The sequence below is a fragment of the Procambarus clarkii genome, chromosome 35 (assembly GCF_040958095.1).
Source record: "Procambarus clarkii isolate CNS0578487 chromosome 35, FALCON_Pclarkii_2.0, whole genome shotgun sequence".
NCBI lineage: Eukaryota > Metazoa > Arthropoda > Malacostraca > Decapoda > Cambaridae > Procambarus > Procambarus clarkii.
In genome coordinates this window covers 34,558,173-34,582,593 of record NC_091184.1, presented here as the reverse complement: position 1 = coordinate 34,582,593, position 24,421 = coordinate 34,558,173, and the positions used below count along the sequence as shown (strand labels likewise).

Genomic DNA, 24,421 nt, shown 5'->3' with positions numbered 1-24,421 from the left:
CTCAAGTTAGGTAGCCAGCCCATTTTTATATCACATCTGTTATATCCTGCAATATTTAATTATCACTTTATTAACAAATTACCCCACAAAATACAACTAACGCCATCTGTTGCTTTTCCAACGCACTATAAATAGCCAAACAGCAACCCATAAGGCGGGTTGTTGTGCTCGGGTAGGAGGTTCCAAGCTCCGCCCACAGATGGTATGGGGTGCATAATAAATGGCATATCATTGGTAGATATTCTTTGTTGACATTCACACAACAGCCAATCACAGGCGGTCCATAGAATTACCCAAATCAGCCCAAATCGGCCCAAAACTACACAAATCGTCCTAGCATTACGTAAGTAATGAAGAAATATAGTATATTTACTTACTATAATGTTGGTGCTACACGTAGAACATGATCAAACCTATTTTTACTCTGAAATAATCTAATTTCATAACGAAATGAGACGTAAATATGTGAGAGGTGACGCCATAGGAAGTCGATGGTCCAAGCGACAATTGTGTGGAGCGACTTATCCAAGAAATATGGTCGCCAGGACAGTGTTTGCTGCCATATCAGCCTCCTGTACACAGTGATCCAGTCCTTTTCGTTCATTGAACACCGAACCCTACACGCCCTCTGATATATTGCTTAATTAACAAATATTCACAAATAAAGATTATATTTGTATATGTTATCAGAAAGGCAGATATAAAATAGTTTTTGTGAATCCATCATAGAGATTATACCTTATTAGAGAGGAAAAATATTCATACTTTAAACAAGGCTTCATGGCCGACGCTCTCCTTACCGATATAGGAACTATGACCTTCCGAAGATCAATGTTAATTTAATCTAGATATTGTAATAAACGAAGTTTTCTATGTCATCATAAAGACATAAATATAAGCTGCATGTTAATACTTTGGCATAAATATAACTGAAGTGAAAGTGAAGATATATGCCTTTTTATAGTTACTTGATGGCTCGCTCAGGGAGTGTGAAGGCCTCCACACAAGCCAATCAATTTTATAATTACTTTGCATATATGCAAAGTAACGCCATAGGTCTTTATGTCAGAATAAAGACATGTAGACGATAATGTAACTACATTTCAAGGAAAACATATCTTAATATAATTATTAAATGAATGCAAAGTTATGGTTAAATAAATAGCCAATACCACACAATCGCCAGGTGTCCGGACACATGAATAGTCGCATTAGGTGAAAGGAAATGTACCCAACCATTTCCATTTACCCAACCAGTTTGTGCACCCTATACTCATCCTCTGTGCGGTAATTTATTGTGCACCCCATACTCATCTTGTTACCGGTAGTTTGTGCAACCCATACTCATCCTGTGACCCGTAATTTATTGTGCATCCCATACTCATCCTGTTACCGGTAGTTTGTGCAGCCCATACCCATCCTGTGACCTGTAATTTATTGTGCAACCCATACTTATCCTGTGACCTGTAGTTTATTGTGCAGCTAATACTCAACCTGTGAGTCACAGGACATTGCGCAACCCTTTCTCATCGTGTGAATCTTTGTTTACTTTGCTCTCCATATTCATCCTCTGCGCGATAGTTTCTTGTGCAACCCATACCCATGATGTGAGTGGTAGTTTATTGTGTACCCTATACTCATCCTGTGAGTATAGGGCGACCCTTTTGGAAACGCATGGAAACGCAACACTTGGGTTGACCCGATTGACGGACTGGTTATATTCCAACAGGGTCTGAGATATTTGCACTGGCGGGCGGCGTTCTTGCCAACTATATGGCTGTTAAGTTGAAAATTGTAACTGTTAAGAGCATTCTATTGTGGTTTTAATATTGAACAATTATACATATACGAAACAGACAAATCTGGTGTCCGAAATAGTAAAAATATTAGTGTGCGATGTGATCAATGTAAGGGGGATATTGGGTGTGCCTCGTATCCCCTACAACAACAAGAAGTTCGAGAGCGATGAGGCCGCCACCTACTAGCTTCAGGATGTCGTCGAATCTAAATCAACAATATACTACCGCCGCTACTTTCTCGGAAACGTAAGTACCTGCCGCTTTACTTCTCTCACCCTGCCTAGCCTGGCCTGGCCTGACCTGACCTGGCCTGACCTGGCCTAGCCAGACCTGACCAGACCTGACCTGGCCTAGCCTTACCTAGCCTAGTCTGACCTGGCCTAGTCTGACCTGACCTGGCCTAGCCTTACCCAACACTAATCACCACACGTGACAGCCCAAACGAATCGCAAATAAGTACACGTAACAAGTCATATGCCCGGACACTCTTTCACCTTGGGGACTGAGTGGTAACTATTGTATAGAAGAGCCGGCTCCCTGAGAGTGGTAAGAGGGCGTGATAAGAGGCTAACGTGTGGTCTTGAAGGAAGTCGATAAAGCAGACAATTTTCAAAAGGAAGGGCAGTATAACGAGCAGACAGGAATGGACAGACAGTTGGTTATCCCATAATGTGTAATACGCCCCGCACAGCATGGGTGGAGTTGGGGGGGGGGGGGTTGTAGCAGGGCACAGTATGGTGATGGTGCGGCTGAAGTACACACCCACTGAATTCCTGCCATCAATATTTGTTTTCATAACCATTAGAACAATGGCATCCCTCCAGCCACCATCCTTCCACTGACCCCCTCCTCTGGTCCTCCACCTCAGACAATAACCCCCCACACCCCCTCTCCCTTCCAGACATCAGCATGTCAAAATCAGTACCATAATGTGTTTAAACTATTTAAACTAAGTCATTGTGTATCTCAAGGTATCTTAATTCATTTGAAAGTGTACATGTGCATTCGTTCATATACTCGCCTAATTGTGCTTGCTGGGGTTGAGCTCTGGCTCTTTAGTTCCACCTCTCAACCATCAGTCAACAGGTGTACAGGTTTCTGAGCCTATTGGGCTTTATCATATCTACACTTGAACCTGTGTATGGAGTCAGCCTCCACCACATCACTTACTAATACATTCCATTAGATATAATCATATATGATTACACATAATCATAATCATTCCATACACATAATCATATATGTGTACGTCAACGTATACATACATGCGTATATATACCTCATATTAAAATACTGATAAACGAATGACCATGAACAAATTAATTTATAATTGTAGCACTATATATAATTTTAATAGACTAATTACGTGTTTATACATTTGAATGGTCCAGACAGGTGGCCAGCCTTGGACATATACACTTCTGGTAGGCACAATGACCTCATGTTAGACCCTTGATAGATTATGTGAGAGAGAGAGAGAGCTGGGGCAGGGAGGTGCGTGCCCCAGGGAGATAATCCATGCCCATGCCCCGCCTCGAGGTCAGTTCTCGAGTCACACCAAGAATAACAATCGAGCAAGTTGTCCTGACCAGGATGTGGCATATTAGGGAGGGTTGAGGAATAGGAAGCCTGTCTGATAGGGCTCTTGGCAAGCAGCTCTCCCTCAGTCTACCTATCTATATGGAAGAAATGTATCTAGGCCCTCCTCCCCCCTGCCTATTCTCTCTCCCCCACCTTTCTTCCTTCATTTCCTCCCTCCTTCCCTCCCCCTCACTGGTGAGAGAGTAGGAGTGCGAGTGGTTAGAGAACTCGTAGTTCTCACGCTCGTGAAATTGTCTGCGACCCTGGAGGAGTAGAGCGGAGGGGGGGTGAAAGTAGGTGACGATGGAGGAGTAGAGGGGAGCATTATATGCAGTGAACGTAGGTGTCTATGGAAGAGTACATCATAGAGGAGGGTGAAAGGAAGGTGACGATGGAGGAGGAGAAGGGAGGGGGTGTGAAGGTAGGTGATGATGGAGGAGTAGAGGGGAGGAGGGGGGCAAAAGTAGGTGTCTATGGAAGAGTACATCATAGAGGGGGGTGAAGGTAGGTGGCGATGGAGTAGAGCAAAAGGGGTGGGGGTTGAAAGTAATCTTGAGTTTAATTTTTTAGTTATATATAGTGACACCTCGGCTTACGAATGAATATTTATGAACTTTTCGGGTTACGAGCCTAATTTCTTCGAAAAATTTGAATCGGGTTACAAACTTAGCCTCGGGAAAGGAGTTTGTTGATATACGTATGGGCATGTGAGAATGACCATAGAGGAAAAACAAGAGAGCATTCATAAACATCAAAATGGTGCACAGGTTGTTGAACTAGCTAGGCAGTACAACAAATCTATGTCAACAATATGCACTATACTTGCTAAGAAGAAGGACATTATGAGCATTAAAGTGGCAAAGGGCATATCAACAATCCCGAAACAAAGAACACAAACACTTGAGGATGTTAAAAAGTTTTTATTAATTTGGATACACAACAAGGAGTTAGCAGGTGATAGCATTTCAGAGGCCATCATTTGTGAGAAACCAAGGCATTTGAATGAAGACCTTTTAAATAAAACCCCTGGAACGAGGGGGAAAAAGATGAATCAAGTTTGAAAATGTGAAAAGTTTGTGTGACAATAGAGCCTCGTAGAAAACTTTTGCTGTGGTCATTACCTGGTGGAATGCACCCAGGATGGAGTATCAGGGCTATACATCTTTTAAATTATAAAAGTAATAAACATTTCCCATCAACCTTACAAACCATATTAACCTATTTTCATGTATTTCCCCCATGTGCATTTTAACAAAGTTACTAAATTGCCTTTATCATTCTGTAAAATTTCAATTACAGTATACTGTATATAATTTTGTTAGTATAAATGGACTGAATATTCTGAAATCACAATTAATTTTACAATTTCAGATTCAAAGGTGGTCTGGACACCCAATTTGGTCAGACAGGTGAAGAGAGCATTTAGGATAGTTCGAAGAGATGAAGATGGTTACAATTGTGTTTGAAGAGGCAAACGCCCCCCTTTGCTCCTGACATTATGTTCAGCCTATTGACCCCTGCACACCTAACACAAGGTAGGTTGAAAACTCCTCCTTCATGTCATTGGTTCATTAGCCAGAAACTTAGGGCCCATGCAGGAATATCCCTAAAAAAAAAAAAGTGGCCCCAACAATGCATCCTCCAAGTCTGGAGGATGAGCAGGAGCATTGTCGAGAAGCAGGCCCTTTAGTGTCAAACTTTTCTCTTGCAGATATTTTTTGATGGCAGGGCAAACCACTCTACATCAGTTTTTCTGCAAGTTATATATTTTTTAAAACTCTTGGATTTTCGGAATGATACACGAGCAAGGGTTTAATTTTCAAATTGCCACACAGCACAAGAGTTAGCCTATCCTGACACAAGTTAGCCCAAGTTAGCTTGTGTCAGGGCAGTGACGTCTCCTCTTGGGTAATGTATGTCCTCTTCGGCAATTTTTTCCAGAATAGTCATGTCTCCTCACAATTAAACACTTGTTGTGGAATATATCCATCAATACAGTATCTACAAAATCTTTAAAATCACGAACAAATCTTTCAGCCCCTACTTTGTCTGAGCTGGCACCCTCACCATGCCTCACAACACTATGAATACCACGTCTTTTTTCAAAATTTCTCAAACCATCCCCTACTCACCTTAAACTCTTTCGTATCTGCAAAACTCGTTCTAGGGGTTTTCTTTATAAGATCTTGCATGAAGATTTCATTGTTGACCAAACCACACACTGGAAATTGAATAGACGACGACATTTCGATCCATCCTGGACCATTATAAAGTCGATTGTGATGAGATGAGGGAAGCAAGAGCATTAAGTAGGCAAGAGAGAGAGGTGAGGAGATGGCAAGTATGTACGTATGTACATGAATAAAACATGTACATACTTATACATAACGTGTGTAAATAGTGTAATAAACACAATAACAGTATTTTGGGAGGAGGAATGTTGGCGAGTAATGTGTTGGAGGAGGGAGGGAGGACTGGCAGGGTGTGGCAGCTCACTCATGATTTTGGGCTCACCATACCAACATAGTGGATCGTTATGGTGAATACATACGTAGATGGGTATATACAATGTGTGTATATAGTGTAATAACAGCAAAAGCACTGTTTGATTGTAGAATATGTCGCATATATGAGGCCCATAATTTTGAGCATAGCGATGTTGTATACTTTGAATTATATAAATTCCACAAATTACACACTTTTAAATAATATTACAGCAAAAAAAAGGAAGAAATGAATGAGAAACTTCAAAATAATTGCGCAACATTTTATTCGCAGCAACTGCCGTCGCACGGGGTGGCGGGGCCGACAGACCCCCATCGCTCCAACGCTCAGCGCCCATAATTTGCTCAACTTCCCAGCTCCATCGCAGCTAAAGTAAGTCACATACAATATTTTTTGTTTAGTTTCCCCGTGATCAGACTCTGCATTTTAACAATATAAGAAGAGAAAAAAAATTTTTGGAAAGAATTTATTTCTTGTGCACCAGGGTGTTATTTGGAGACAGAGCAGTTCAGTGGTTAACTACTAAATTTTTTTTCTCCCACACACGCACCCCCCTAGGAAGCAGCCTGTAACAGCTAACTCCCAGATACCTATTTACTGTTAGGTAACAGGGGTCATCCCCTTTTGTACAAAGAATCTGCTAAAGCTTTTAGGGCTAATCTTTGACACTCGTTTGTCTTTGTCGCCCCATATTTTTTACGTCCGAGTTGAATGCTCTAAGGCCCTTAACTAACTTTAGGTCATGTCCCATAATTCTTGGGGAGCTAATCGACACTGCTCCTCTCTTTACATTCCTCTCTCGTTCTGTCTAAACTCGATTATGGCCCTGTTTACTCGTCTGCTTCTCCTACCCTTCACCATCTGGACACACTGCATCATACTGGGTTACGGCTCAGCTCTGGTACCTTTCCTTCGACACGTACCCTAAGCCTGTATGTTGAAACTGGCGTCCTGTTTCTACAGGATCGCCATGATCGCTACTGTCTTCTCCACCTTGCACGGTCCTTACAGCACCCTCACTCTTGCTTATGTCATGCCTTGACCTTTACCCATCCTGTGGTTCCTGTTCCCCTTCACCACCTATCTCTTTCTGTACGGTTGTCTCTCTTACAAAATGCTCTTTCAGTTTGTGTTACCAATATTTCCCCTCGTGTCATTCCGTCTTTGCCCCTATGGAGGGGTCCCCGTTCCTAAATTCTGTAAGCCTTGACCCACATGACTAAAACTTTTACCCCTCCTACAGTTCTAAATCACCTTTTCCTTGAACACTTTTCTTCACACTTCCACTCTATTTCCGTCTTCACCAATGGGTCTTAAGTCTGCAGACGGTGTAGGCTACTCTGTTGTTTTTCCTGACTGCACCTTTGTGTCTCCTGCCTCCGGAGACTAGCATCTTCATGGCAGAACTTTATGCTATTCTCTATGCTCTTCATCAACTCTTTTCTTGCTGTCAATCCTCCTCTGTGTTTGTAGTTGACACTTGCAGTGCCCTCATGGCTCTAGAATCCTTTAATCCAGTCCATCCTTTGGTAGTTGAAATTCAACATTGGCTGTTTCTTATCTCCAGTAGATTTAAGACAGTGGAATTTCGCTGGATTCCCACCCATATTGGTGTGTTCTTAAATGAGCGTGCGGACACTGCCGCTAAGGAAGCTATCCGTACCTGTCCCATCTCCCGTAAAGGTATTCCTTATTATGACTTTTACCCAGTTATTCATTTCCCCATTCTTGCCCGTTGTCAGGGTTTTTGGTCTTCTGTTACTGGTAACAAACTGCGTGCTCTTAAGAGTAGTGTGTTCCCGTGGCCTTCCTCCTACCACCGTAACTGGTGGTGGGAAACGGCTCTGGCGAGGTTGTATATTGGTCATACACGTTTAACTCACGGGCACTTAATGGAGCGCTGCCCTGCTTCTTATTGTCCAAACCGTTGTCTCTACATGTCCTGACTTCAGGACTTACGTGTCTTGCTTCCCGACCATCCCTCACTGTCAATTGTCCCTCGATAAAATTCTTGGTAAATTCAATACCTTTGATATTGTTCGCCGTATGCGTTTTTGTTCTTGTATTGGCGACGTTAGTGATATTTAGCGCACTATGATTATCCCACACATTTGATGGTTTGATAATTACTGTACTGTACAGTACTTTGGTTTGGAATGTATCAAATAAAGTTGTTTCATGTATTCAAATGTGTGAGAAAATCCACTGGGGCTGTGAGATGAAGCGAACCTGTAACAAAGGCATTGCCAGTTGCATACTCTACCACCACTGATGGTAAAAGTCTTACAACTGGATATCTTGTGTGACGGGTTATGGTATCACAGCTATACTGAACCAAGATGGTATGGCTCTCCTTCACATAAATGAAAGAAATGCTGCTATTGGCCTTGCAGTGTGTAAGTTGCAGGTGGAAACAAATGAAAATTATCAAATAATTAAACAATTTACTGAAATAGTAATGAACAAAAATAACACATGACAATACTTGACTATCATGTAATGCAAAGGTGAACAAGTTAGTATGACCTTAAATGCAAAAAATAAACTATAAGCAAGGAATAAAAGTATGAAGATATACTGGTGTTCTGAAGACAGCTACCATACCACCATGGCATCAGTCACACGACGTTGGCTGGAAGCGGACGACGGGTTAGAGACACGAAGGTGATCCTAGAGCACTAAGGGAGAGATTGCTTCTCCAGGGAGGCAGCGCTCTTTATATAGTCCGGCGGTGATGCCTCATCCAGTGTCAACACGAGGTGGACATCTGGTCAACTAGCAAACTGCTCGTTGTGGCTGGCGGTGCCTTTGTGTTGAGCTGTACCACTGTCAGTTGAAGGCGGCTAACTGCTTGTTTGTGGGGACAAACTGCCAGTTAACAGTGGCGCCCGGCTTGCCTCTGAGTCGTACCAGGCCGTGCCAGGCCCTGGGGGGGTATGGAGAGGTGGCAGGACTGATGACTCTTCTGGGCTGGTGTAGATGTATACTTCCAGTGCAGAGGCATTGAAGGTGAAGGGTAAAGGCAGTTCCACTGCTATGCAGGAGATTCACGTGACACTTGTGAAGCCACAGAAAGTCTGGAGGCCCTACTGAAGCCAGTCCAAGTATTAAATAAAACCCCTGAAGTACGCCGGTGAAGGGTAAAGTGAAGGGTGAAGCAAGACCGTATGCCCCAACTTCAGGCACACACAGAAAATCACGTTTTGGTCCCGCCTCTCAACTGTGTATTTGAAGTTGGGGCGTATGGTGTTGAACTGCTTCAGCCTTCACCTGAGTGCTTGTAGGGCTTACGTAAGACGTTGACTCAAGGAGTGGCCTCAAAACTTGCTGTGATTTATGGGGAAATCCGGTTGTAAGACTTTTACAAAGTCAGTAATATACTGTGGTAGAGTATGCAGCTGCCAGTGCCTTGGGCAAGGGTTTACGTTGCCTCACAGCTCCAGTGGATTTTCTGCTTGGTGTATATCAGGTTGTGATTTTGTGTGTGTACCGTATTGTTATGATCGCCGTCTGATAAGTCCTTTCTGGCCTCAAGAGTCATTGTTACCCACCTAGAAAGATTGCAGATGGCCAAAGCAGTTATTTAAGTTAAGAAGGGACAAGTCTTAAACAGAATTTTGCATAATATTTGACTGTAAAGGGGTAAATTGAGGTAGATTGAAAAACAAAATGGTGAACCGGGCAGGCGGTACTCACAATTAGGCGAGTACACTCGGGAACTTTTAAAGTGCAACCAAACATGCTTTAGGCTCTCACAAGAGGTGAGTGGTGGTGGCTCAGGTGCTCAGCCAATCAGAGCACCTAAGGAGGGAGGGCAGGAATGAGAAGGGGGTGGTATGTGGAAGTTTGGTGACAGTTGTGTGTAGTTTGTTCATCTTCATTGTAAGTTTCATGGCTTGGTGTGCATTTCCCTAGTAAATTTAATTAGGGAAAAATTCAGGTGTTTGATTTTTTAAATCAACTTTTTAAATGTTGAGTTGTTAAAGCCTCAAAGTGCAAGGAGTTGGTTTGGGAGTATGACATCCTCATGCTGTTGCGTGCTCGCGTGAGGTAGCAAAGGTGATGTAAAGTTGTGGGGTGTACATGCTTGGGACGTCCTCTCTCGGGATGGCTGGTGTTAGACCTGTGTGTTTGTCGGTTGTTGAAAATCAGTCATCCTTTGCTGTTGTGGTATTGATTTTACATTGTTCATCTTGTAATTAATACTGTAGTGCGATATCTAGGGCTACCATTTGTAGGTTTAAAATGTCTAATACAAACAGTTGTCCAATGAGTTTTAATAGGAAATATCATCCACCAAGCACCATTGTACAATTATATTAATTGATAGTACCTGTATATGGATTGTGCAGAACTGCTTAGAATGATCTTTAACACTTGGCTATATTGGTCATGTCAAATACTTGCACGGTGAATGCTCAAAGACCCTTTCTTTATTCAGTGTTGTCACATACCTCATGGGGGTATGGATAGGCAAACACTCATTCGGTTAAACTTGCCTTGTAGTACTTTCAGAGTTCAGTAATTTGGAATCTGGTTAGCACTTTCCAATTAAATTGACCTTTAAAGTGAATTCCTATTTAGGTTTAAAACATTATACCGAATGAGAAACTCGGATTATATACCCGAACACCAGAAATGTTGTTATTCAATTTGGTTGCCTAAAGCACATTCAAGGACTACACATTACATGGCATTCCAGGATTCCTCTATACCTTGCCTTATGCTGTAAACATTGCCACAACCCTGTGTTTTATTGATTTAAATGGCCACAGGGAGGCATACAACACTGCAGATTATGATGTCATTAGTTATCCACTGTGCTGACAAGTGGGCTGACTGATGTTCGTTGACACCTGTATCGTGCTTCAATTTAATCGCCAGGAGATCACCCTCTCACTAGACTCGTCTGTAGGAAGTATAGTATCTCAAATTACCTTGGATCATAAATAGCATAAGACTTGGGGGTAGGAGAGGGTTGCAGTGTTTTTCATGGCTCTCAGTTGTTCCTGGTATTAGGCAATTTAGTTCTGGAATCATTTTTGTTGGCCAATGTTAAACTTTTTCGAAAGTAGATGTTTTTCTGAAAGGGAAGGGGGGGGGGAACCTCTATGCTTGGATACAGTTATCTAAGTGAATACTTAGACTTAGAATAACTACCTTCTTTTCCTTAGTCAAAAAGGTTGCTTGTTTATTTCTAGGGACTTGTATTTTCTTTTATTTTTAACTGCAGCAACTTTCAGTGAATGATAGATTCTTACTGAAAGGACCTTTACTTCATTGTTGTTGTTTTATGGTCATGTCATTGTGTACAGGGATTCCGCGAAGCTTTTGGGGTTAGTCATTGACACTCGTTTGTCTTGGTCAGCCCATATCTCTTGCCTCCGAGTTGAATGCTCTAAGGCCCTTAACCTCCTTAAGGTTTTGTCCCATACTTCTTGGGGAGCGGATAGGCGCACGCTCCTCTATTTGCACTCCTCTCTCGTCCTGTCTAAACTTCTGCTTCTCCTTCTACTCTTCGCCGTCTTGATGCTTTGCACCATACTGGGTTGCGTCTCGGCTCTGGTGCCTTTCGTTCAACTCCCGCCCTTAGTTTGTATGTTGACACTGGCTTTCTCTCTCTTCAGGACTGCCGTGATCGCTACTGTCTTCGCTATCTTGCGCGGTCCTTCCAACATCCTTCCTCTCGCCTCTGTCGTGCATTGACTTTTCCTCCTCCTGTGGTTCCTGTTCCTCTTCATTGTCTCCCACTTTCTGTGCAGTTATCTCGCTTACAGGATTCTCTTTCTGTTCATATTTCTAATGTTTCTCCTCATATTGTTCCTTCATTACCTCCGTGGAGAGTCCCCCTTCCCAAGTTTTGTACGTCCTTGACTTGTATTACTAAAGCCTTTACCCCTCCTACAATTCTGAAAAGCCTCTTCCTTGAGCACTTTTCTTCGCACTCCCACTCTATTTCCATCTTCCCTGATGGGTCTAAGTCTGCGGATGGTGTGGGCTACTCTGTTGTTTTTCCTGACCGTACTTACATGTGTCGCCTCCCTTCGGAGGCTAGCGTCTTTACGGCAGAACTTTATGCTATTCTCTATGCTCTTTGTCTCTTGCTTTCTCATTCTCATTCCTCTTTTGTGGTTGTAGTTGATTCTCGTAGTGCCCTCATGGCTCTAGGGTCCTTTAATCCTGTCCATCCGGTGGTCATTGAGATTCAACATTGGCTGTTTACTGATTTAAATTTAGAAATAAGAGAGTTTTGCTGGGTTCCCAGCCATATTGGTGTTTCAATGAGCGTGCGGATGCTGCCGCTAAGGAAGCTATCCGTTCTTGTCCCATCTCCCGTAAAGGTATTCCTTATTCCGACTTTTATCCTGTTATTCATTCTTCCCCGTTGGCAGGGTTGTTGGCCCTCTGTGGTTGGTAACAAGCTGCGTACTCTCAAACTTAGTGTGTCCCCGTGGCCTTCCTCCTACCACCGTAACCGGCGGTGGGACACTGCTTTGGCACGGCTGTGGGTTGGTCATACCCGCTTAACTCACGGTCACTTAGAGCGCCGCCCTGCTCCTTATTGTCCGAATTGCGTTGTCCCTCTTACAGTTGTGCATATCCTTGTTGAATGTCCTGACTTCCAGGACGAGCGTGTGTCTTGCTTTCCGACCGTCCCTCGCCCCTCGACCCTCGATAGAATTCTAGGTGAATCGGATACTTTTGATATCGTTCGCCTTGTGCGTTTTTGTTCTCGTATTGGCATTCTTGGCGATATTTAGCGCCCTCTGATTATTTCGCACTTTGATGGTGCTGCATGGCCTTCCCGGTTTGGTGTCTTCTTTTGGTAATTACCTTACCTTCATTGTTGTTTCATTTTAATGTGGTAGTTGTGATATGGATTGTTCTGGCTCACGTGCAAGGTCTTGGATTTTTTTTTTGTTTTATATTAAGAAATTGCCAGTCTTGTTACTATTTGTAGAGTTAGAGATCTGCATTAAGGCCTCAATATTATATTCTTTATAACGTAATCAGCTATTTTTGTGGTTGGTAATATTTAGATTAATGTCAGTGATGTATATGACAAGGGTTAAGACCCCTTGTGGTATGACAGCATTTTTCCCCAGTCATTTCTTTAACAAATGAAAGGGTCCTCATAACCATTCTTTTGTCCTTTCTACCATGTACCTGTTTGTTGCTTCTTGGTCTTTCATTTGGTACTTTGGCTATTAAAACAATGGCCTTTGGTAATGTTGCAATTACCATTTCTAAAAAAAAAATGAGCAGGTTCATTAGGCAGGGTTTGTTTTTAGCAAACAGTTTTACAAAAAAATTCCATTCCTTCAGGACCTTGCAGATGTTAGGTCAAACTAATTGACAGTAATCTGTTTTGCACTTTCAAACAATGATGGTTTTAATCTAGGTAAAATATTTCAGAATATCTGAAGAGTTTGGCAGACAAATCATTTAAGAGCTTTGATTAAATTTAAGTTACCAAAGACTGTGAAAACCATGTTGTATAGATGCTTCGGTGTCACTTTTCAAATGTTTTGTAAATTTAACAATGATCTTTAGTTAATTTAATCATAATTTGTACAAAGCTTAGGTGTTGCATAGCTTTAAATTTACTTTCAAATATGAAAACTAAAATATTCACTAAAAATTTTTCCACTTTAATATTTCAGACTAATTTGCAATATTTGTTAGTTTATGTAAATTGAATAGGTAGTCCACTTTTACATCTCTTCAATGCATTTTGCATGCACCTATGTAACAAGTTACAAATAGGTGTAAATTTTACCAATTATTTATTTTCAAAGTAAAAAAATTTCAGATGTTTAAACATTGCATCAATAGTAGTAAACAATAATTTCCAGCATAATTTCAGGATAAGGTATAAAGTAGTTTCATTAAAATTGTTTTATTTAATAAGTTTTACATATAGTATTTATAATACATCTAATATTTATTACTGTTTCAGGTTGTGGGACAGATGCTCCTAGATGAACAGAAGATCCAAAAGGCCAAGACAACTCCAGAGACAATCACCTGTAAAAGAAAAATAAACATTAAACAGGGACACTACTTTTATTATCACCAATGCCTAATAAGAAGCCCCAAAAATCCTAACTTCCTATCTTTTAAGATAGGCTCAGCAAGGCCTATCCCTTACTCTGGTTTTAGTGCAGAGCTTGTTCCCTGAATGGGTGCATTACATCCACCACTTTAGTGCCATCAACACATTGTACATATGCTTTTCTCAAAGCACTGTACAATGCATGCCAGGCACTAAAGTTTTAGATGCATCCACCCATTCAGCAAACAAGCCCTGTGAGAATTAACAATGTAACCATTGTTAAGGGTCCCTAAACCTATGCCAATCTAGTCCATCTATTAGATGGGTAGTAGAGCAAAGCTCTGAAAAAGCCAAGCCAGGGAAATCTGCAAGACTGCCTGGTCCCCTTTTATGAAATGGGGTAGGATCAGTACAAACTGCATCATCCCCTGTGGGTTGTAACAGTAGGACATGGTTACACACCTATAAATGGACTAGATAAGAGAATTAAGATTAGGTCATTGATATAGCTAAAACATCAAATTCAAACTCACCCACTTTCATAGAGTAAAGGAGACTCACTCCAAGCCAGTCCATGCATCATAATCACTTTCACCTGAAAAATATAACAAATTAATTTCAGATTTAAAGCCAATCTTGCTTTACTTTTCAAATTAGCATTCAGTAGTTTACAAATTCAGATGGAAAAAATTTCTTTAACGAATTTACCTTTCCTACATATTCTACTAGCAGTAGTAAAGATCTAATTTAGCAATATAAATATATATGGCATCAATTTGCCAAGTTTCAGTAAATGTCATTTGAGAAACTATCAACTGCACTTCAATGGCAATTTACATTTATCTTTAGCCAATGCTATATTGTTTAAGTTATTACTATTTTTTTACTTTTATGCAAATCTATTCAGATTAACCTTTACTACAACTCACCTGATTCTGTTTAACTCTTCCAACTGACAGAGGGACTTCTGGACTTTCCAAACCACATTCTGGAAAACTATATAAATTTAAAACCAAGCTAAAGTAAACATTGAATATTTTTTTTTACTTTCAAGGGAAAAATACCATCACTTAGAACAAAACTTTTCCTACCATTAACTTTATTTGACTCATGATTACCCTTAACAGTGTTATACATTTATAGATTAAAGCTTATTTAACAAACATTTAATGTTAACTAAACAAGATTTATATTTCATTAAAATTTTATTAATAAAACACCCTCTACTATGTTTATGATCTAATGCCCCACATTACAATTTTCACAATTTCAACATACCATTCTATTCAATACATTCCTGAAAGGACTGAACTTGCAGATATGGTACCCACTAGCCTAAGCCTAGACTTCCATACCCATTCAATTTCCATACCCTAATATTTAATAGGTTTTTAGCAATTAACTTCTACCCTCTAATTCCAATGTACACAACACTACTTACTGTAGATCTGCAAGTATTTTCCTGCAGCTCTGTTGCCAGGACCTTCCACAACCTGTCATGTGAACAGCAAATATTACTAAAAAGTTATTTGCATAGCGATGGCATTTTGTTCGTACCAGTTTAACAGTTGCCGTTTTAAATGGCACACTATCTTGTTGTCCCATCTTTATTAATTACAAAGCTATAGTCATTTCAAGTCAACATGCTATACAAATTTTATTTTCCAACAACTTTAGTCATGAACATTTTTCTGGAACATTGCAAAAACTTTAATTTAACCATGTATAACATTTGAATAAAAGCAATACAAAATTTATATATACAAATTTATTCTTTTGCAACCACTGCTTACTACTAGGGGGACATTTATTCTGTTTAATTATGTACCAAGCTTTTTAGTCTGAAAATTCATAATTAACCCAACTATACTACCAAGACTGATTTTACTAAATTTAGTAATATTTTTACACTAGCAACTATACAAGGCCATATTCTCTCTAGTTATCACCACACTTCTGCAGGTGTAAGGTTCTATCTCCCCCATCTGCAGCACTCATGACCACACTTGGTCTTTATTATAAATTTCTTTATGAACCTGATACAGTACTGTTAATGGATTAATTGTGGGAACAATTTAGCTACAGTTCTGCCAAAGGAATGATTAATACACCATGGAAGCCAATATTAAAATTATAAATATTTATTAAAAGCAGAAGTTTTTATCATATGGGATGTTATTTTAGAGGAATGGGTGGTGTGGTGGTTATGTTATGGTTGAGTAACATGGTACAAGAGGGCAAGTAGTTGCTGAGCAAGTATGCCAATTTCAATTTCTAGCAAACTGGCAGATACAGCAGAAGTGCACACTTTCGGAATGGACTCTAATGGCAGTAAAGTTCCTAATATAGAGTTACTGGCCACCATTCACTAATGACCAGGGGAAGTTAGCTCAGAGCATCTTTGATGTGCTTTGATGGCAACGAAAATGTTGCCCCCCCTTCAAAAGTTAAGCTTGTCTACAGCATTTCATTTTTAATTAACTATGTAAGGGGGAGATTCTGAATAGCAAGTGCATATAGGCACTGCCACTGGCTTATGGCAAAAGATTCTGTAGCAATAGAACTATAAGCCACACTTTCTCCCCCCCCCCCCCCCTCTTCCTCCCAACTGTTCAGTGTCAAGAGGGGGGGGGGTGTCCATTTACTGTACCACTTACATTTTAGTGTGGGCTTCATCCACTATTCTGATGTTAGCTGCAACATTTGTGCCACCTGCTGGTTTGAAAGGGAGGCATACCATGTGCCAATTCAGGAAGCTTTCCACGTTCCTCACTGCATGTCAGCTCGGGACCTCACTACCATGTTGGGAGGCAGTTGAAGACTAACCAATCAACATCCCAGGCTGGAGAGGAGTGCCAGCTCTGGAAGAATTTACCACCTGCAAAAAATTTAATACTCTTAATAATCTACACCATCTATCTCATCTTTACCTAGCCCCCAAACCTTACATTTGTCAGCATTAAACTGCATCTGGTAGTCTTAACCATTTCAAAACTATATAGGGCATCGGTATTTTTTATTTGCCAATTCTGCAACTATTGCAGTCTAAACCATAATCTTGCGAATAACCGAGGTCCAAGGAGAGCTTTTAGGCACTACTTACAACACTTCTCCCAACTTAACCCCATTTATACTAATTTCCTTTGGTATAGCCATGACCTAATCAACTTCAGTCAGCATTCCCAATGATCCGAGCCCCTATCAATTTTGCGCCACTATCAAAATCTCTGCTGAAGAGAAGGTACACAAAATCACAAACCTTATCACTATTTCCTCAACTATGCAACCTAATCCATGAACATTTAGTAATAAAACTATGCGATTCATGTATCTAGTCATGTTTCTCAAAGAGTAGAGAAATGGCACTTGCAATGTTAAATTCTAGTAACTTTCCTCACAATAGACCAAGCTAATTGGTCACTAACTTAAGCGTTAAAGTTAACTCAAACTTCTCCTTTAAAACTTGCTATATTAGGAACTTTCCACGACCGGCCTTTACCCGACATAATTAAATAGGGTAAAAACGGTATATTAAATGCAGTAAAACTACGGTAAATTCAATATGATAAACTTGCATTCTTTAAGCATGGGCTGCATAGTAAGTGAACTAAACTAAATGTTAAGCACCCTGGCAAACCACTTCGTTCTATTCAATTTCTTTAATCACTTTGTCCGGCTAGAATTTTTAGATTAGATTAAAGGAACACCCTCCCTGGTAACGGCTGAACTAGTTAACCAAATACAAATATTTAGGTAAAATACTTTCATAAAACCCGTCTACTTCCCCCACCAGTAGACTTGTTCAGCTAAAGGCATAATATAATGTTCCACTTTAGTAAATAAAGACTTAAAAAAACACTACCCAATCTGTGTAGTTACCGGTTACCTGACATTCTACGCTTAAAATAACCCATCTATTCCCCATAATTGTTCGATATAACTTACCTCTCACCCGCTGGTCGAGTACACAGCAGTATATATCCTCCTCCATCACTCACCGCGTGGATACTATTTCACTCTGGCCGCAAATTGCCTCAAATCACCTACGTTGTCCATAAACATATATAGAAGAGCAACTGACCGTAACACCCGTATAGCGATCATCACATAACGTGGGAACATTAGTAGTACTGCTGTCAAAACATAGATGGCGCCAGGACAAACGGTAATTCCTATGGACTCGGATACAAGACACTCCGTACATTGACAACATCGCACACTAATATTTTTACCACTTCGGACACCAGCTTTAGACGTTTCGCATATGTGTACGTGTTCCATATTAAAACGACAATATAATGCTATTAACAATTAAAATCTTCTATTTAACAGGCATATAGTTATTAAATGAAGTTTAGTGATGTAATAGACATAATCCGGAGTTGGTAAGGACGCCGCCCGCCAGCGTAAAAACAACACACCCGAATGCCCACAAACACGATACAACGCACAAAACACAACACTTCTGTCAGTTTTTTGATAAACTCCTTTTATATTTATTATGTGATAGTTATACTTGCATAAAATGATAACTATTATAGGTAAGCGCTTAATATTTAATATTAATCAATAAAAAAGAAGTCAGAAGCCACACGCCTGTCTGTACATGTCTTTTGTGTAAAAGTATTTTGGGCGCTCATGTACTTGTGCGCTAGCTGGCGTTCACAACTGTTCTCGCCTACAAGCATTAGAATTAAACAAACGAATTTATTTTTTCATTTATATACAAGAAGAGAAGGCTACTCTTGAGTCTGTAATATTCATCTGATCACTAGTCTCCCATTTGGTCCTCATTGATTTATAAAAAAAAAAAAAATAAAAAATAAAATGTTTATTTAGATAAGGTACATACATACAATAATTTTTTACAAAGATTGGTTGACTTATAGGTAGAGCTAGTACATACAATGCCTAAAGCCACTATTACGCAAAGCGTTTCGGGCATGATAAACTTAAATGACAAGCTTAATACTAATTGAGGATAATGAGTAGAATGAAAACAAGAAATGAAAACATAGATGAAAAAGCAGCACAAATACAATTATGTCGACAAACAGCGCTCTTAACAAAAAAAAAAAAAAAAAAAAAACAGACATTGGTTGACAATAGAAGGGTAAGGTAGGTTACAGGGAATTTATTAGGTATAGCTTCGTTTTTAACTTAAACTGGTTGAGAGAGGTACAGTCTTTAACATGGTTGGGAAGGTCATTCCACATTCTGGGCCCCTTGATTTGTAGAGCATTTCTAGTTTGATTAAGTCGTACTCTAGGAATATCAAAACTGTCTTACTTAAAACTTATCTTAACTTATCTTACTTAAAAACTTAATATCAAAACTTATCTTACTATTATTGAATGTCAATAACCGTATTATGCAATTTCAATTTCTTCTATTTCTTTCTTTATTATGCACCCCATACCCATCCCGTGGGCGGTGGTGTAAAGGATTACAGAGGCACATAATCGGTTCAGGAACTGAACCCTCTAGTTCGGTTAGCTAAGCAAGTAACAGTGTTTGACGCTAGTTACAAAATTATTAATGTTGTATACACATGTACACACACTCATACATACATGTATGTACGAGGACTGGATCACTGTGTACAGGAGGCTGATATGGCAGCAAACACTCTCCGGGCGACCATATATCTTGGATAAGTCGCTCCACACAATTGTCGCTTGGACCGTCGACTTCCTATGGCGTCACCTCTCACATATTTACGTCTCATTTCGTTATGAAATTAGATTATTTCAGAGTAAAAATAGGTTTGATCATGTTCTACGTGTAGCACCAACATTATAGTAAGTAAATATACCATATTTCTTCATTACTTACGTAATGCTAGGACGATTTGTGTAGTTTTGGGCCGATTTGGGCCGATTTGGGTAATTCTATGGACCCATCACAGGAAGGGATCAGCTATAGGTGCCATCCACTTAGTAAATCATCTTAGTTCAGCCCACCAGTCCTGCTTATGGAATTCTGCTTTAACTTTAATTTACCCAAGAAAGTGAAAGTACCCACTTTCTTGGACACTTACCCAGCAACCCATAAGGCGGGTTGTTGTGCTCGGGTTGGAACCTCCTACCCGAGCACAACAACCCGCCTTATGGGTTGCTGTTTGGCTATTTATAGTGCGTTGGAAAAGCAACAGATGGCGTTAGTTGTATTTTGTGGGGTAATTTGTTATAAGTGTAATTTGATGTCAACAGATGGCGTAAGCTGTATCTTATGGCCACTATTGACCAGCCAGTTGATAGTGTTCTCTTCTGCCAACAGATGGCATCAGCTGTATTATTATTATTTTAATAATATTATTACAATAATAATAATGTATTATTGATACTTTAAACACTGATCTATACGTCTGGTAGCTTATAATAAGGTTTTATACCATGCTGGTATTAGGTAACTAGAATTCTGCAATTACTTTTTTTATCAACTGTTGAAGATATGTAAGACAAATGTAAGGTTTTAAGGCTAAGTAACGAAGATAGTTACAAGATACGAGCCAAATGGTGTTGAGATTGCAAAAGGGAGTATGATTAGAACTTAAGCCAAAAAATCAATGCATAAATGTTCGCAAATATGAGACTGGGATTTATTTCTCGAAAAGTTAGCAATAAAATACGCTTTTTAGTTCTTTATTTTTAAAATTAAGACCAGGGATTCTGTCTAACGAAGCTGCAAGCTACAACACCGTTATCCTATAATGTTCATCTGTAGCTTGACCCTAAATACTCGTTTATTAAACGAATTTTTTGTTAGAGTTCATTAGGAATCATTTCTGTTGAAGGCAGAGTTTCCAACAAATACCTTCCTGTGATTGGCTGTTGCGGGGAATGCCAACGCTTATATGAATAAAATGCAAAATAAGAAATACATCCTTTTGCTCAATAACCTTGTTGTTATACAAAAGAACAACAATTTCTATTTTATACAAGACAAATTTCCATCTAACTGAATAATGTAGAGCAATAAGAGGGCGGAGGCATTGTATCGCCGATATTTCTGAGGTTGGAAGAAAACGTGCTCAGATTGGGGACTTGTTTATTTTATAATGGTAAATAATAAATTAATATATAATAAATTAATATATAATAAATTAATATATAATAAATTAATTTATTATATAAATTAATAAATAATAAAATTATTATTATATAATAAATAATAATAATAACAAATAGTATAATGATAAGCAATTACTTTTAATGAATCAAATAGCTAATTAGGATGAATGATAAATAATTATTGACTAGTGCATAACAATAAAGTATTAAGGAATAATTATATTGAATAATCCTTAATGATAAAGGAGAGATCAATTACAATTAATAACTACATCCATAGGTAGTAAATGAAAGTTGCATTAATTAGACTAATTACAATTCATGGGAATATTTCTTAGCTATCTGCAGGCTTATCACTTTGGGGGTTCCGGCGGAGCACCCCCAATCCCGCGAGGGCCAGCGGGAGAAGGATTAAGGAGAAGGGGTTCCTTACTCTTACTAACATGTAGACTGGGCAAAGGATTAGCTGCGGACAGCGGGACACTTGGGGACCGGCGCTGCACCCCCACCGCAGGCCAGCTGGCCGGACCCCCCCCCCCCAAGGGCGAGGCCCGCTGGTCGCAAGGAGGCCTCAGAGTGGCAGTGCAACAACGTCCCGGACGTAGTCAGCTGGGTGTTCCAGCTGGTTGCTGGACCCGCCGTTAACTCCGATGGCTAGCCCGTCAAGAGAGCCGAGTGGCCCTTGTCAATTCTAAAGGTAAGAGGGCGTGGTCGGCTGAAGGCGAGCCTAGCTCTGCGAGGGCGGCGCGAATTAATCGCCCTGAAGAAGTGTTGCCTGTTCACTGGGCACGGGCCGGGAAGAACTTGCCGGGGGGCGCTCGTTGGGCTAGGGTATGCGTGCGTCCTGCACTGCGCTTGCAGGATCCGAAGAGCGTTGATTCCTGACCATGTAAGCGATACCTGGTCCAGTCGGAGCGTGCGTCGATTTTTTGTCGCGTAGATCACCTCCCCCGGGCTGAAAGATATAAGGCAGTAAGGGTGGGCAGAAGCGGCATGCAGTGTTATCGTGACAGGCAAGAGCACAGACGAGAGGGAAACCCTAGCTGAATCAATACGTAGACGAAAACGGGGGGAGGGAGCCCGGCACAGGAATTAAGAGATTCCTTAATTAACAATCCTGGATGAATAAAGAGTTTTCCGAATAATTATACTGTAGCAATGAAGGGGCTAACAATTCTAAGAATCTTCCAGCAAACGGGAGGGGGAAGTACCTTTGCTAAGAGCAAAGGTGGGAGAAAGCCAGTAGGAGAGCAGCAAAGAAGCACAAAGCAACTATAAACAGGGATAATACGAAACACTATAAATCTTGAATATAAACAATACATATACCAAGAACGGGTATATACAATAAAGCAATATATACATAAACCATAAAATGGAATAAGAACCAATTCTTAAAGCCAAATCTATAACATGCTTGTGTCCTAAGCGGATGTAGAATGTGAGCGGGGAACATTACCCTTGGTCTCCATCCCATCTCGGCCTCCAGACGGGTGATAGGGCTGGATAGAAGCCAAGGAGTCTGCCTTAAGTGGCCGCTGAGTGTAGTCTTGTGTTGTCAATGAGCGTCTGCGAGCCGCAGCTAGTGCGCCGTGAACTTCGGCTACATCTTTTAGAACAGGAGCAAAGTGAAATCGACGGCAGGGAACCGTCATCCAGTAACTGTAATAAGGAATAATATTAAGAATACAATGTCGTAAATAATCGTACAATGTAAGAGTACAATGTAATATCGTAAATAACCGATGACGGCAAGTGCCGCAGAATGGAAGAAATTAAGAAAGCAACGCCAACCCATAATAATTTATATTTTTAATGAAATAATACTGGAATGACAGTAACGATACGGAATAATATTAATACTACCATATAGCCCAGCAAATAAGGGAAGATAATAGTATTAACGTAGGCCCTGGGCGGCTGCAACCCGGCACCGCTGCGTGCGTTGTAAAGGTGATAAGAGGAAGCAATAAGCACGGGATTTATAAGTTAAAGAATTATGCACGTGGGTAGTACCTGGGCCTTAAACCCACATTAACGTAGCGTGTATAACACAAACACCGATAGACAAAATTGTGCAAAATAATGGATTAACTTAACGACCGTTGCCGAATGTTGAACTGCAAAATCCTGCCGACCGCGGCTGGAACATCGGGGCTGGGCACCTGCAGCTGGTCATCAGCAGCTGGAGCATCGACATCTGATAAAGGGAGGAAAATAACGGCAACTGGCCACCAGGGAAGACGTTAGTGGTAAGTAGAGGGCCAGCCGCAAGACAATTTAGGCTAAAGGCTGGAATATAACTGTCCTAGAAATAACGGGAACAATTCATGAAGCTGGGAAAGCGAGAATTACAAAACTGAAAAGAGTGATAAATTGCTGGGCGCAACGTCGGTTGGAACGTTTCAGCTGGAGGTTCCTGACTGAAGCATCGGCTGCCGGGAAGCCTAAGATGGAACTGGGGCGTTAGCAGCTGGAACATCGTCTGCTGAAACTAGCCGAGTCTGTGAGGGCGCCTGCTGCAACAGCTACGGCCGAGCCACCAGCTGGCCCCTCTGCAGGAACAACACCGGCTGGGACGACGTCGTTGTAAGAGCCTAACAATGTAATAAATTATATTACATGAATAATCTTAAATAAAATGGTGTAAATAATAAAATTATAAACCAATTATAGCAATAATTAATTATAAATAATTATAAATTGCAAAACAAAGTATGCTCAAAATAAAGCTGGACTATAACTCGTTAGAGAAACGGGATTAACACTGAGCCGAGGTAAATACAACCAAATACAATAACGAAAAGGATGAAAAAAGACACGTCAGCTGGAACTTCGTGACCAGCGGCCTGGGAGGCCGCAGTGACATCCGGGCTACACCAGGCAGACAACACGTCTGGATAAACCAGCGGCCTGGGAGGCCGCCTATTTATATGACCAAATAAATATAAAACTGAAAACAGCGATCGAACGAAACGTGGTGGAATTGACGTACCAGGCTACACCGGCCAGACGAAAACGTCTGGGTACGAACGTGCCGGCTATACCAGCCGGATGAAACGTCTGGGAACAAATGTACCGGGCTACACCGGCCAGACGGAAACGTCTGGGTACGCAAGGGCGATGTAAAAAGCGGGAAATTTGCTGAGGAAACTAAATGTAAATGCAGGGCCAGAATAAACTTAAAGCAAGAGGCAAGGGCCCGATCCCTACAACTATCACATCCTAGCTGACTTTACGTAATAACTTAAAGGCAAAGCAGAGGATAAACAAACCTAAATGTAAAGCCAGCAAAGAAACACGCAGCTTGACACTGCATAAAATTCATTAATAAATTAAGGAAACTTATGGAAAAACAAGTCCATAAAACAAAGCTAGGGGCCAGAGGCCTGTGACACTGCAGCTAG

The 24,421-nt window shown here is 40.6% G+C and overlaps 1 protein-coding gene and 1 long non-coding RNA gene across 8 annotated transcripts in view; one reads left to right on the top strand and one right to left on the bottom strand.

Moving 5' to 3' along the window:
• Window positions 1–13,944, top strand: part of Rnb (R and B) — a 35,184-nt gene extending 21,240 nt beyond the window's left edge. For 3 of the 6 annotated variants that reach the window (XR_011230475.1, XR_011230478.1, XR_011230479.1), the window contains exons 14-18: window positions 277–343; window positions 1,730–2,045; window positions 4,752–4,915; window positions 6,159–6,257; window positions 13,846–13,944. The gene's annotated coding sequence lies outside the window, so the exon portion shown is untranslated. Of the gene's footprint in view, window positions 1–276; window positions 344–1,272; window positions 1,288–1,729; window positions 2,046–4,751; window positions 4,916–6,158; window positions 6,258–13,845 lie in introns of those variants that run through there. The other 3 variants (XR_011230480.1, XR_011230477.1, XR_011230476.1) reach the window with 3 other exon arrangements.
• LOC138371445 (uncharacterized) lies at window positions 13,875–19,750 on the bottom strand. 2 transcript variants are annotated; one of them, XR_011230482.1, is made up of 6 exons: window positions 19,515–19,750; window positions 16,599–16,819; window positions 15,383–15,434; window positions 14,871–14,929; window positions 14,475–14,536; window positions 13,875–13,913 (listed from the first exon to the last, which is right to left on the bottom strand). It is a non-coding gene; the product is annotated as an uncharacterized lncRNA (long non-coding RNA). The 2 variants fall into 2 exon arrangements; XR_011230481.1 differs by lacking the exon at window positions 19,515–19,750 and adding an exon at window positions 17,887–18,419.
• Window positions 19,751–24,421: the final 4,671 nt, after the last annotated feature.